Source organism: Rhinoderma darwinii, chromosome 2, assembly GCF_050947455.1.
Source record: "Rhinoderma darwinii isolate aRhiDar2 chromosome 2, aRhiDar2.hap1, whole genome shotgun sequence".
NCBI lineage: Eukaryota > Metazoa > Chordata > Amphibia > Anura > Rhinodermatidae > Rhinoderma > Rhinoderma darwinii.
The window spans coordinates 402,846,724-402,862,818 of record NC_134688.1 but is presented as its reverse complement, the minus strand read 5'-3'; the positions used below and the strand labels follow the sequence as shown (position 1 = coordinate 402,862,818).

Genomic DNA, 16,095 nt, shown 5'->3' with positions numbered 1-16,095 from the left:
CTCCTCTGACAGCCCAAAACAACATAAAATCCGACACAGATGTGAAAGGGGCCCAAACTGTTTGTAATATTATTTAAAATATACAATGGAAAAAAATATTTTGGGCCTCTCACTTATTTATTACAGCCAAGGAACAAAAAAAGTATGTATTGAAAGGCACAAATGTCGCAGTGTCGCTCCCTGTAATTGCTCTGTAGACGGTGTTGGCTCAGTTTATTGCAAGCCCACAAAGACGCGCGAACTGTGGCCCCCTGACATAGCATGAGAAGAAGGCGCGGTCATATGAGTTGGCGGGAGCGCGCAGACACGTAAAACGGCCGCACAAGAGCGCGCCTCCTGAACAGTTGGTTTCCGTTACGCCGGGGGCGTGCTCGTTTGGGGAGGGATAGGTGAGTGACGGGAGATGAGTAATGCCGGTTGTAGTTATCACCCAGTCTACTACTGGTACGCGTGTATATTGTATATGAGCAGGTGGCGCAATAAGTCCTGGTAGTACTACAAGTCCCAGCACGGGTCCCGCGATTGTTCTCATCATACTATTACCTCAGAAACAGAGTATTCGTTCGAATTGCGTCACGTTTTGTCTGAGCTTATGTGGTGTTTAGTGTCACATGCTGAATGTGAAGGCAGATTACAGAGTCCAATACATAGGTGGACATACAAAAATATACCACAGCGGTGCAAAACGCAATGAAAGGACAACACAAAGAAACGCACATCCAACAAATAGTTCAATGAATATAACGCTTTGTGAATTACCTTACAATAAATGTGTACATAAAACGATATGGTGATCCGTAATAAAGATCTGTGGGGGCAGATGGCTATAAAACTGGCATAAGAGGGTCCTGGAAAGTTTCTCAGGTAATTTCGATGACCGCCAAGGCAGTTTTGTACTTTGTTCATGACTTTAAAAAGTCTGATGTGGGGGAGGGGGTATATAAAGATCTTAGTAAGCGGTTACCCATAGCAACCTATCTAATGAAATCTTTTCTTCTTTGGGGACGTGAACGCAGTGATGTGGTTGGTCACTGCAACTGCTTTCATTTTCTTGTGAAGTCGTTTTTATACATCGCCAGAAGTTTGCACAACGTTGTCGTTATTTACGGTGCGAGACCTATGGGAAACAACATGTCCCAGACTTTTGCTGAAACTACTATAGTCCCTTGACCGCCTTTTAGTCCGGCATCTGATCATCTATGTTGAAGAAGCACTGTGCACACCGACTGGAGTCCATTCAAAAAAATAGTTTTATTTTTCATGCCAGTGCGACGTTTCAGTCAAATCCTTGACCTTCCTCAGGCGCCAGAAAATTATGAATGGACATATTCGCTCCATATATTACATATCATAATGTGAAAGTATATAAAAACTGATAAATTAAATATAAAAATTATCCACACATGTTGTCGTATGGTATACAAAAGTTATCCGCAAGAGAATGGAAGTTACGGCGAGAGGTTTGACAGACCCCTGTCACAAAGTAAATAGGATGGTAGTGGTACAATTTATAGTTCGTATCGGACCGTAGAAAACACGGTTTGCAGATAATTGGCCTCATTGTGCCCAGTATTGGACATCTCTAGAGCCAAGTTCAAGCCTACGTGAAAATTGCATCTACGGGTAACCTTTAACCCCTTCCCGCCGCAGCCATTTTTAAAATTTTCATTTTCGTGTTTTCCTCCCCACCTTCCAAAAGCCATAACTTTTTTATTTTTCCGTCCATATAGTCCTATGAGGGCGTGATTTTTGCGGGACGAGTTGTAGTTTTTCGTAGCACCATTTGTTGTGCCATATAATGTACTAGGAAACGGGGAAAAAATTATTTGTTCCTCCATTGTTTTTTGCGCTTCGTTTTTACGGAATTCACTGTGCAATTAAAACAACATGTTAACTTTAGTCTGTGGGTCAATACGATTAAGGCGATACCACATATATATCGTTTTTTTTCTATATTTTACTACTTTTACAAGTAAAAACCAAAGTGTAAAATATAACATTTATTTTGTGTTGCCAAATTCTGAGAGCCATAACTTTTTAATTTTTCCGTCGATTAAGTAGTATGAGGGCTTATTTTTTGCGGGATAAGCTGTAGTTTTTAATGATACAATTTTGGGGTACATGCGACGTTTTGATCACTTTCTATTTCATTTTTTTTGTGGGAGATGAGGTGACCAAAAAAGAGATTCTGGCATTTACAATTTATTTTTTATACGGCGTTCACCGTGCGGGTGATATATTATAATAGTTCAGACTTTTACGGATATGGCGATACCAATTGTGTTTGTTTTTTTTACTATGCTCTAGGGGGAAAATGGGGGGGAAAATTTTAATATAGAATTATTTAAAAAAAAATTTTTTTTTTTTATTAGTTCCCCTAGGGGACTTCAACCAACGATCGTTTGATTACTTGCACTATATACTGCAATACTAATGTATTGCAGTATATTGTGTTTCTGACTAGGGATGTCACGATACCAGAATTTGGACGATACCGATACTTCGTTTAGTATTTCGATACCAATTCGATACTTTGCCAACAGTAATAATAAAAAAAAAAGTTCTTCCGTTTTCTGATGTGAGGCGCGAGGTGTGGTGATTAATTTTGATTGTGCCTCACATTAATAGTAATTCCATCATGTTTCCCAGTCATAATGGGTTAATGTGTAAGGTACATGATGGGGTTAATTACGATTAATGTGAGGAACATGGAGGTTAAATTCATCGCACCTCGCGCCTCATATTAATAAGTGATAGAAAGCAGTTTATTTATTTTATTTTTTTACAGCGTACACATCATAAATGATGCAAAAAAATTGTTGTGCAGGTTATTGTGGCCGTGCCAATACCGAATATGTATATTTTATATATTGAGACTTATTTTAATGTTTATTGTAAGAAAGGTGAATGTGTGTGTGTTTTTTTTAAATTTAACATTACTTTGTTTTTACTTTACTTTTAAACTTTAATGTACTGACATATATCTATATACTGATAGTACACAGGCATATATCTGTATGCCAGTACATTAGCCTATGTACAGATAGGTATGTCCTAACAACTGCCCGTGTACTAAGTATCCCTAACAACAATAAATATGGTAGGACTAAACCTGGGGTCCTTCAATGGACTCTGGGCTGTCTGCCCATATATGGTATGTCCCTCAATCGCAATCACAGGGATTCCTGTGACGCATCAAAGGGGCACCCCCCCTTCTCGCTTCCTCTTGAATGCTGCAGTCAGCTTTGATGGCAGCATTCAGGGGAATAGCGGTGGAGATGAGAGGTTTCTCTGATCTCTGCCGAACTACAGAACTTCTGGCGTCAGTGGTGGCTTATGAGGTGGCTTATGAAAATTTGTGAAACTGAGCCAGACTGGCTACACAAGTATATAGGTAAGTAGGGTCAATTTCTAGTTTTTAATCAAATAGCAATGATTTTTTTTGTGCCCGGATAACCCCTTTAAGGAGTAGAAACTATATTATGGTGAAAAAATTAAGAAGCAAAATGCATAAAGACTAATAGAATAAGGTTATGTGCACACGACCGCACAAAATACGTCTGAAATTACGGAGCTGTTTTCAGGGGAAAACAGCTCCCGTATTTCAGACTTTTTTGCATGTACTCGCGTTTTTCGCAGTGTCTTTTACGGACGTAATTGGAGTTGTTCTTCATTGCAGTCAATGAAAAACGGCTCCAAATACGTCCCAAGAAGTGTCCTGCACTTCTTTGACGCGGGCTTAATTTTACGAGCCGTCTTTTGACAGCGACGCGTAAAATTACACCTCGTCTGCACAAAACATCGTAAAACCCATTGCAAGCAATGGGCAGGTGTTTGCAGACGTATTGGAGCCGTGTTTTCAGGCGTAGTTCAAGGCATAAAATGCCTCCATTACGTCTGAAAATAGGTCGTGTGCACATACCCTTAGTGATGTGCATATGCATAAGGATATTAGTACTGTGTGTATAGAAGCATATGCGTTTTGTGGTCATGGGAATAGTTATAGTATAATCATCTCTCGAGGTCTAGGTACATAAAAATAGGACTTGTGTTAGTATATGATCTAATGTATAGGGAGTACATAGAGCCTATTAGATAAAGGTGTAATCATCTCAGCGTATGTCCCATAGAGTGAAGGGAAAAGCTGCATAATATACAATGGGCAACAAATCTTATAGGATACATTCCTTACCTATGGTATGCTGGTTCCTGCGAAATGTAGCTAAATTATATATACACTAAATTAACCAACGTATTTGGACACCTACACGCTACATCTACTGTAACAGGACATTTTATTACATCCCATTCTAAATCCATAGGCATTAATATGGAGTTGCCCCCCCCCCCCCCCCCACCTTTGCAGCTAAAACAGCTTCTACTCTCCTGGGAAGGCTTTCAAGATTTTGGATGGTCTGGGAATTTTTGCCCATTTTATGCAGAAGAGCTTTTGTGAGGTTAGACACTGATGTTTGATGAGAGGACCTCTCTCGCAATCTCTGTTCCAGTTCACCTCAAAGGTGTTTAATGAGGTCAGGGGTCTGTGCGGGCCATTCAAGTTCTTCCACGCCAAACTCCCCCAAATATGCGTTTATGGACCTTGCTTTGTGCACTAGGGCACAGTCATCCTGGAACAGAAAAGGGTCCTCTCCAAACTGTTCCCACAAAGATGGAAGCAACGAATTGTGCAAAATGTCTTGGTATGAGGAAGCATTCAAATTTCCCTTCACTGGAACTAAGGGGCCTAGACCAACCCCTGAAAAAAAACAAACCCATAGCATTATCCCTCCTTCACCAAACTTTACAGTTGGCACAATGCAGACAGGCAGGTAACGTTCTCCTGGCATTCTCCAAACCCAGACTCGTCCATCAGACTGCCAGATAGAGAAGGGTGATTCATCACTTCACAGAACATGAGTCCAGTGGCAGCGAGCGTTACACCACTCCATCTGACGCTTAGCATTGTGCTTGGCGATGTAAGGCTTGCATGCAGCTGCCCAGTCATGGACACCCATGCCATGAAGCTCCCAGCGCACTGTTTTTGTGCTGATGTTAACCCTTTCAGGACCAAGAGTCATTGATGCCTCAATGACCAGGTCTAAATTAAAAGTTTTGGCATACATTCTTTTAAGCTGTCATAACTTTTGAACTACTTCCGATAACGTAACCATTTTTTAGGTTTTGTTTTTTATTAGAACAAATCACACTGTTTTACTACATACGCAACACATATTTTATATTACAAACAATTGATAAAAAAATTGAAAAAACCCCAAACTTTTATGCCTAAAACATAGTAAGCTACTTCTCCTAAGTTGCAGGATACCACAAAGTTGCATGCAAATCTTTATTTCGCCATGTTAGAGCATCCAGAATCACAGATGCACCTATTTACTTTGTTTTTTGCATGAACCATTTTATCACACCACACTGCCTTTGCAATAAACCTGTGGTACCAAAACATCAAAAGTGGCCAGCAAAGTACACCATTTAGTAAAGTACTAGAAACAAATGAAACAGACACGGCGCCATATAGTGCATATAAAAATGATCGAACCACAGGGGCAATCCAACAACAAGAAAATTGCTCACCTAGGGTTGTGGACACCGTTTAGATGTCACAAAAGCAAGAGAGGTGCTGCCAGATCCGAGCACACGCAAACAAGTTTGCTGTCAAAAGAGTATCTGTATGACCACAGAGAAAAAGGGGACCAAACGGTGCTGCTCGTACAGACGTCAAGTAGAATATAAATAAATAAACGTATTTATTGTAGAGAAAGGGCTACGCGTTTCAACGCCGGACCGGCGTCTTCATCAGGCCAATACATAAAGTGCGGTACACGCACGTTTATATACATGAAGGAAGTAAAAGTAAATTAGCTTGAGACATAGAAAAAACCGCCAAGAGGGGCAGGTCAAAGGTCAGACAGAACATATTATATAAACGTTTCATCAATGATAATTACAAGACATGCTAAAATTGCTATAACATAAAGGCATATATATATTAAAAGGCCTTTAACCCCTTCCCGCGATTGGGCGTAACTGTACGTCCAAATTCCAAGTGATTTCCCGCACTCGGGCGTACAGTTATGCCCGGCAGATAAAGCGAGCACAGGAGCTGTGCGCGCTTTATCTTCAGCGGCTGTCAGCTGTTCTACACAGCTGACATGCCGCTGCTATGGCTGTTACCGCCGATCGCAGCCATTTAACCCCTTCAATGCGGCTGTCAATGACGTCCGCCGCATTGAAGTGGTTTACAGAGGGAGGGAGCTCTCTCTGTACTCCCCGCGATGGATCGCGGGTGGCGATTGTTGCTATGGCAACCAGGAAGCCTTTACTAGGCTTCCTGGTTGCCAAGGTACGGTAGCCTGATCGGCTAACTGTCAAATGAAAAATGACAGTTACGATGCACTGCATTACATAAGTAGTGCAGTGCATCGTAGCGGGGATCAGAAGACCAGATCTTCAAGTCCCCAGGTCAGTATAAAAGAAAAAGTGAAAAATGTAAAAAAAATTGTGAAAGAAAAATAAATAAATAAATTAATAAATAATAAATAAATAATAAAAACAACACTTGACCTGTTTCCCTGATCAAGTCCTTTATTATTAGAAAAAAAATGAAAATATGAAAAAAAACGACATAATAGGTATCGCCGCGTTCAGAACGGCCTGATCTATAAAAATATCACATTATTTTTACCGCACGGTGAACACCGTAAAAATTTTTAATAAAAAAACAATGACCGTATTTTCGTTTTTGGTCATCTTGTCTCAAAAAAAAATCACTAAAAAGTGATCAAAAAGTTGCAAGTAACGCAAAATGGTACCAATGTAAACTACAGTTCGTCACGCATAAAACAAGCCGTCCCGCAGCGATATCAACGAAAAAATAAAAGTTATGGCTGTCAGAAAATGGCAGAACATGATTTTTTTAGAAAAGAGTATTTTTATTGTGGGAACGTAGTGAAACGTAAAAAAACGATATAAATTTGGTGTCGCTGTAATCGTATCGCCCCGCAGAATAAAGTTAACATGTTGCTTATACTGCACGGTGAACACTGTAAAAAAAAAAAAAGAAACGTCCTGGAATGGCTGTTTTTTGGTTTCCTCATCTCCCAAAAAATTGAATAAATAGTGATAAAAAAAATCTCATGTCCCCCAAAATGGAACCAATAAAAATTACAGCTCGTTCCACAAAAAACGCGCCCTCACACACGCCCTAACGGAAAAATAACACGTTATGACTCTCAAAACGCATTGATGCAAAATGATTCGAAATGACGGCCCAGACTAATTTTTAGGTCCAGTAGAATTTCACTAAACACCTCACATCATAATTTGCTGGATCCCACAGGTGGACCCCGTAGACGCATCGGAGATGAGGAAACTTTAGGGCCTTGTGCGGCTTATAGGGCTGGTGAAGAAGTCAAAGATTAGGCAATAAGTGAGCGCAGATATTTTGTATAATACCCAATAAACCCGGCCTGTGCATAAAGGATTGGTTCAAGCGACCACAGCAATCCATGGATTATTCATTCACCCCATTATTACATCATCCTATTATGCCCTGTTGTACTCTGCCCAGCTTATATATACCCTGATGTACTCCGTCCAGTTTACATATGCCCTGATGTACTCTGCCCAGTTTACATATGCCCTGATGTACTCCGCACAGATTACATATACCCTGATGTACTCCGCACAGATTACATATACCCTGATGTACTCCGCACAGATTACATATACCCTGATGTACTCCGCACAGATTACATATACCCTGATGTACTCTGCCCAGTTTACATATATCCTGATGTACTCCGCCCAGTTTACATATACCCTGATGTACTCCGCCCAGATTACATATACCCTGATGTACTCCGCCCCGATTACATATACCCTGATGTACTCCTCACATATTACATATACCCTGATGTACTCTGCCCAGTTTACATATATCCTGATGTACTCCGCACAGATTACATATACCCTGATGTACTCCGCACAGATTACATATACCCTGATGTACTCCGCCCAGATTACATATACCCTGATGTACTCCGCCCAGATTACATATACCCTGATGTACTCCGCCCAGATTACATATACCCTGATGTACTCCGCCCAGATTACATATACCCTGATGTAACCGCACATATTACATATACCCTGATGTTCTCCGCCCAGCTTACATATACCCTGATGTACCCGCACATATTACATATACCCTGACGTACTCCGCACATATTACATATACCCTGATGTACTCCGCCCAGCTTACATATACCCTGATGCACTCTGCCCAGTTTACATATACCCTGATGTACTCTGCCCAGCTTACATATACCCTGATGTACTCCGCCCAGATTACATATGCCCCCACATTATAAGATAAAATACCACTAAAACACCAAGCAAAATCTGCGCTTCAAAAGCCAAATGGTGGTCCAACTGAGCCTGGCCGTGTACACAAACGGCAATTTATGACCACATATGGGGTATTGCTGTATTCTGGAGAACCCGCTTAACAATTTATGGGATGTGTGTCTACGGTGGTACAAGCTGGGCACAACACATTGGGCACTGAAATGGCATATCTGTGGAAAACAGCAATTTTCAATCTGCAACATCTATTGTTTACTCATTTTTGCAAAACACTTGTGCGGTCAAAATGCTCACTACACCCCTAGATAAATTCTTTGAGGGATCTAGTTTCCAAAACGGGGTAATTTATCGGGGGTACCACTGTACTGGTACTATAGCTCAATGTAACATGGGGTCAAAAAACGAATCTTGTAAAATCTCCACTCCAAATACTAAATGGCGCCCCTTCCCTTTAGAGCCTTGCTGTGTGTCCAAATAGCAGTTTATGACCACATGTGGGGTATTTCCGTACTCTGAAGAAGTTGCTTTACAAATGTTACGCTGCTTTTTCTCCTTTATTTGATGAGAAAATGAAAGATTTTGAACCAATGCTGCATCTTATTGTAAAATAATGTAATTTTTCATTTTCACTGCCCATTTCTAATAAAATATGAGACACCTGTGGGGTCAAAATGCTCACTACACCCCTAGATGAATTCCTCAATGGGTGTAGCTTGCCATATGGAGTCACTTTTTTTGCACTGTACTGGTACCTTAGGAGCTTTACAAATGCGACATGGTGCCGAGAAATCAAACAAGCAAAATCTGTACTCCAAAAGCTAAATGGCGTGCCTTCCCTTCTGAGTCCTGCTGCTTGCCCAAACAGCAGTTTATGACCACATGTTGGGTATTTCCGTACTCTGGAGAAGTTGCTTTACAAATGTTATGGTGCTTTTCATCATTTATTTGTTGAAAAAAATAAAAATTTTGAGGTAAAGCTACATCTTATTGGAAAATAATGTGATTTTTCATTTTCACTGCCCAATTCTAATGAAATCTATGAAACACCTGTGGGGTCAAAATGCTCATTACACCCCTAGATGAATTCCTCAATGGGTGTAGTTTGCCAAATGGAGTCACTTTTGGGTAGTTTCCACTGTACTGCTACCTAAGGGGCTTTGCAAAAGCGACATGGCGCAGAAAAACCAATCCAGCAAAATCTGCTCTCCAAAAGCCAAATGGCGCTCCTTCCCTTCTGAGCCGTGATGTGTATTCATACAGTACTTTATTACCACATATGGGGTATTTCCGTACTCTGGAGAAGTTGCTTTACAAATGTTACAGTGATTTTTCTCCTTTATTTGATGAGAAAATGAAACATTTTTACCTAAAGCTACGTCTTAGTGGAAAAAAATTACATTTTTCATGTTTACTGCCCAATTCTAAGGAAATCTATGAAACACCTGGGGGGGGGGGGGGTCAAAATGCTCACTACACCCCTAGTTGAATTCCTTTAGGGGTGTAGTTTCCCAAATGGAGTCATTTTTGGGGGGTTTCCACTGTACTGGTACCTTAGGAGCTTTACAAATGCGACATGGTGCCGAGAAATCAAACCAGCAAAATCTGTACTCCAAAAGCTAAATGGCGTGCCTTCCCTTCTGAGACCTGCCGCTTCCCCAAACAGCAGTTTCTGACCACATGTTTGGTATTTCCGTACTCTGCAGAACTTGCTTTACAAATGTTGGGGAGCTTTTCATCATTTATTTGTTGAAAAAAATAAACATTTTGAGGTAAAGCTATATCTTATTGGAAAATAATGTAATTTTTAATTTTCACTGCCTAATTCTAATGAAATCTATGAAACACCTGTGGGGTCAAAATGCTCACTACACCCCTAGATTAATTCCTCAAGGGGTGTAGTTTCCTAAATGGAGTCACTTTTGGGGGGTTTCCACTGTACTGGTACTTTAGGAGCTTTACAAATGCGACATGGTGCAGAGAAACAAATCCAGCAAAATCAGCGCTCCAAAAGCTAAATGGCGTGCCTTCCCTTCCGAGTCCTGCCGCTTGCCCAAACAGCAGTTTATGACCATATGTTTGGTATATCTGTACTCTGGAGAAGTTGCTTTACAAATGTTGGGGTGCTTTTCCTCATTTATTTGTTGAAAAAAATGAAAAATTTTGCGTTAAAGCTACATCTTATTGTAAAATAATGTAATTTTTAATTTTCACTGCCCAATTCTAATGAAATCTATGAAACACCTGTGGGGTCAAAATGCTCACTACACCCCTAGATGAATTCCTCAAGCGGTGTAGTTTCCAAAATGAGGTCTTTTTTGGGGTGTTTCCTTTATTTTTGCACCACAAGACCTCTTCTAACCTGACATGGTGCCTGAAATATAATTTAAGAAAAGGAAGGCCCAAAAATCCTCTAGGTGCTTCTGGGGCTTCTGTTTCAGGCCCGTAGCACACTAGGGCCACATGTGGGATATTTCTAAATCTTCAGAATCAGGGCAATGAATATTCAGTTGTGTTTCTCTGGTAAAAACCTTCAGTATTACAGGAAAAATTGATTAAAATGGAATTTCTGCAAAAAAAAAATGAAATTTGCAAATTTCCCTCCACTTTGTTTTAATTCCTGTGAAACGCATAAAGGGTTAAGAAACTTTCTAAATGCTGTTTTGAATACTTTAAGGGGTGCAGTTTTTAAAATGGGGTGATTTGTGGGGTTCCTAATATATAAGGCCCTCAAAGCCACTTCAGAACTGAACTAATCCCTAAAAAAATAGGCTTTTGAAATGTTCTTGAAAATTTGAGAAATTGCTGCTAAACTTATAAGCCTTGTAATGTCCTAAAAAAATAAAAGGATGTTCAAAAAATGATGCCAATCTAAAGTAGACATATGGGAAATGTTAGCTAGTAACTATTTTGTGTGGTATAACCATCTGTCTTACAAGCAGATACATTTGAATTTAGAAAATGCAAATTTTTTGCAAATTTTCTCTAAATTTTGGTGTTTTTCACACAAAAATATTGAATATATCGACCAAATTTTTTCACTAACTTAAAGTACAATATGTCACGAGAAAACAATCTCAGAATCGCTTGGATAGGTAAGAGCATTCCAGAGTTATTACCACATAAAGTGACGCATGTCAGATTTAAAAAATGAGGCTGTGTCATTTAGTCCAAAAGTGGCTGGGTCCTGAAGGGGTTAAAAAGAAAGATGTTAGTAGTTCTGATAATTATACAGCAGAAAAAGCATTTACATTTATAAACTTAATAAAAAGTAAGTACTCACATATTGCCTGATGTAGGGGGGAGATGAGAGGTTAATCCAAGAAGGAGTAAGATCGTATTTTGTTACAAGAAAAATAAAAGCTATAAAAGAGGCGTCCCTAGGTAACTATGTAACCAAAAACATATACAAGGTGGCCGGTTTGGGACAAATCGGCTAATGGAACGCAAGCAATTCATCACGTGGGACATGAGCCGCCCGGTGGACCGCAAGCTTACAGGGATCTAGGAGCGATAGTACGAGAGCAAAACACGTAAGTAAATATCATTACTACATGATCAATATTATATCTGGAGTTATGAACAAGTTTCAGAGGGTAACAATAATTGCTTTATGAGAATGTGATATTCAAAATTAGGTGTTTTCCAAATATCTAAAAAACACACAATAATGAAAAAAAACAAAAAGTGGGAGCAGAATTAAAAACGTCTGATAGCGTTACTTTGTATGTGTGTATACATAAAAAATTAGATACAAATTACGAAGAGGAGCTGAAGGGTGAGCATAGCCTATATTATTCACTTTAGTCTAAAGATGTTTCTGTAAGATCATTCAGGCCGTTAGGATGTAGGGTCTCAAGTTTAAAAATCCCAAAATTCTCTCTTTGTTTAAGTCTTATGAACCTATTAGGTATATCCACTGGGATCTGTTCAATCGGGGTCACAACTATATCTTCAAAATTACAATTATGTTTAAATGCACAATGACGTGACACACTGTGTTTTAGAAAGCCCTGCCTGACATTAGATCTGTGCTTATTAACACGGTTTTCAGTGTTTGAGTGGTACGACCTACATATTGCAGGTTACATGTACACTGCAATAAATACACCACATAAGTACTACCACAATCTAGATGACTTTTAATAGAAACATTTTCACTGGTTTTTAATGAAAAAAAACTGTATAGATCTATTCGAAATATTTTTACAGCACAGACACCTATTGTGACCACATAAGAATGAACCATTTTTCGCTATTAAATCTGCAGCCTTCTTTTTATTACTATGTAGTTTGCTGGGAGCTATTAGATTTCTCAGTGTTTTTGCTCTTCGAAAGGTAATTAGTGGTTTCACAGGGAGTATTGAATTTAAAAAAGGATCATTTGTTAAAATGTGCCAATGTCTTCTAAGGATAGACATAATATTTTTACTACTTTTATTAAAAGAGGTAATAAAATTTACATTATGTTCACTATATTTAGTTTTTTTATTGTCAGTATTAGCGGGTGCTATTTTCTCAATACATTCAAGTTGGGTCATATCCCTTGCTCTTATCTCTGCACCCTTGATTAAACTTCTAGGGAAACCTTTTTCTACAAACCTCTTATTAAAGAGGCTCTGTCACCAGATTTTGCAACCCCTATTGCAGCAGATCGGCGCTGCAATGTAGATTACAGTAACGTTTTTATTTTTAAAAAACGAGCATTTTTGGCCAAGTTATGACCATTTTCGTATTTATGCAAATGAGGCTTGCAAAAGTACAACTGGGCGTGTTGAAAAGTAAAAGTACAACTGGGCGTGTATTATGTGCGTACATCGGGGCGTGTTTACTACTTTTACTAGCTGGGCGTTGTGTATAGAAGTATCATCCACTTCTCTTCAGAACGCCCAGCTTCTGGCAGTGCAGACACAGCGTGTTCTCGAGAGATCACGCTGTGACGTCACTTCCCCAGGTCCTGTATCGTGTCAGACGAGAGAGGACACATCGGCACCAGAGGCTACAGATGATTCTGCAGCAGCATCGGAGTTTGCAGGTAAGTCGATGTAGCTACTTACCTGCAAATGCTGATGCTGCTGCAGAATCAACTGAAGCCTCTGGTGCCGACACGATGCAGGACCTGTGAGTGACGTCACAGATCTGCACTGCCAGAAGCTGGGCGTTCTGAAGAGAAGTGGATGATACTTCTCGTCAGAACGCCCAGCTAGTAAAAGTAGTAAACACGCCCCGATGTACGCACATAATACACGCCCAGTTGTACTTTTACTTTTCAACACGCCCAGTTGTACTTTTGCAAGCCTCATTTGCATAAATACGAAAATGGTCATAACTTGGCCAAAAATGCTCGTTTTTTAAAAATAAAAACGTTACTGTAATCTACATTGCAGCGCCGATCTGCTGCAATAGCAGATAGGGGTTGCAAAATCTGGTGACAGAGCCTCTTTAAGAATAGTACACTCTCTATTAAAACTAAAATCATCAGAACAATTTTTCCTTATTCTACGATATTGCCCAAACGGCAAACAGGACAAGAGCAAGGGGTATGAAAAAATAACCGGATGCCGGCAACATATACACACACCTGCACATTTTGCAATACCACGCTTTGTGTATTGATTGCTGTTATATACATAAACTGTACGCAATTTGTATTAAGAAGGTCCTGAAGCACTGATTGATGAGTGGAACTAGCGTGATTAGTTCTGACACAACTGCTGTATATATGATTATGTTGTAATCACGTAATGTTGCATATTTATTATGCGATACTGTTTATTATATTTATATTTGCACTTGCACTTTATGTATCAATGTTTCGATTGTATTTGATACCATACATACACATACTTTGTATTTTTTGCACCGTGCACTTTATTTGTATTTTAATGAGATCAATTATGTAAATGTTCTTTTGCTCTGTATAAACCGTTATTACTCAGTATGTCACCATGCTTGATAAAGGTCCTATTGTTGGACAGAAACGTCTCTGTTTGTTGGCTGAATAAACCACTTATTTTTCACATTTTGGAGTGCTGCAAGATTTCTATTTATTTATATATATATATATATATATATATATATATATATATATATATATATGTGTATATGAGTTGTACACTTACCTTTAGCGGAGCACAGACTTCTCCTCGCGACTGGTGCCTCGCCCTGCATCTACGAGAGGCGCGTTCACGCGATCAATGACATCAATGACATCCTCTGCTCAGGACGGAGAGGATGTCATTACGCATGCGCGGCCACCGCTAAAGGTAAATAGCGGTGGCCGGGAACCTAGACAACGAGCAAGATACAAAGAGGGACCGACGTGGACTTCAATCAAGAATCGCAAGAAAACGACATCGCTGGGCGACGGATAGGTAATTAGAAAAAAATCTTAACTTTCCATGGGGGAGCTTCCTAGCTACATTTATTAACTTGGGAATTACCCCTTAACTGGTTGCCGACACAGGACGAGTATGCTCGTCCTGAGCGGCGAGCACTTCGCGCATTAGGACGAGCATACTCGTCCTGTGTGACAGCAGTCTCTGCCATCTCTGTGTGTGCGATCGAGAGCGGGGCAACGGCTGTAATACACAGCCACGGCCCCGCTCTGACAGCGGAGAGGAGAGAAACATCTTCTCTCTGCCGTTAACCCTTTGAACGCCGCGATGACAGCTGATCGCGGCGTTCAAGGAGAGGGGACTGCACATTGATCGCGTCACAGAAAATAACTGTGACGCGATCAAAGCCCATAACTCATATGGCCAGACAGCCCAGGGTCCAGTGAAGGACCCCAGGGCTGTCTGAACATATTTCCTGTTGTTAGGGCATACTGAGGTGTGCCCTAACAACTGCCTGTGTACGATCAGTAACAGGCTAATGTACTGGCATATAGATCTATGCCAGTACATTACAGTTACAAAATAAAAATCAAAATGATAAATCCCTTTATGGGATTAAAAAAAAAAGTTAAATGAATGTAAAAAAAAATTAATGATAAATAAATAAATAAAAAGTAAATAAAATACACAGAAATACTCATTTTTTATAATAAATCAACTTTTTAAAATATAAGTCCCAAAACATGAAATAATATAGACATATTTGGTATCGCCACGACCGTAACAACCTGTACTACAAATGTATACCATTATTTATTATGATCGGTGTATGGTGTAAAAAAAAAAATATTAAAACTGCTGCACAACTGCTTTTTTTCTGCATTTTAATCTAATTAAAAATTTCTAGAAATTAAACGATAATGTATTTGTACCAAAAAATGGTACGTACATAAAGTACAACTCGTCCCGCAAAAAACAAAGTCCCATACAACTACGTCGTACAAAAAATAAAAGCGTTATGAGCGTCGGGATGCAAAGAGGGAAATGTAAAAAAAATTGCTCTGTCCTCAAGGCTAAAATTGGCCGTGTCCTTAAGGGGTTAAAGGGAACCTGTCACCAGCATTTTAGCTATAAAGCCAGCAATACCTGGTGAAAGTGGGTGAAAAATCATTGTCATCTAAGCTATAAATATGTTCTAAGTAAGTTCTGTACCTTTAGTATTCAGTTTTTCATTTGTCCCATGCCATATGCAAATGAGCAGAAAAGAGTCAAATTTTCATCTGAAAAGAGTCAGATTTTCATTCCTCCAGCGTCTCAGAGTGGACTCCACCTCCTTCTTTTTGATTGACAGCTCCTTAGCCAGTCAGGGCCGGAC

General features: G+C 39.6%; 1 protein-coding gene across 16 annotated transcripts in view; it reads left to right on the top strand.

Moving 5' to 3' along the window:
• The first annotated feature begins 271 nt into the window (after nucleotides 1-271).
• Nucleotides 272-16,095, top strand: part of TSPOAP1 (TSPO associated protein 1) — a 235,225-nt gene continuing 219,401 nt past the window's right edge. For 7 of the 16 annotated variants that reach the window (XM_075854088.1, XM_075854086.1, XM_075854082.1 and 4 more), the window contains exon 1: nucleotides 274-389. The gene's annotated coding sequence lies outside the window, so the exon portion shown is untranslated. Of the gene's footprint in view, nucleotides 390-16,095 lie in introns of all 16 variants that reach the window. The other 9 variants (XM_075854076.1, XM_075854070.1, XM_075854068.1 and 6 more) reach the window with 4 other exon arrangements.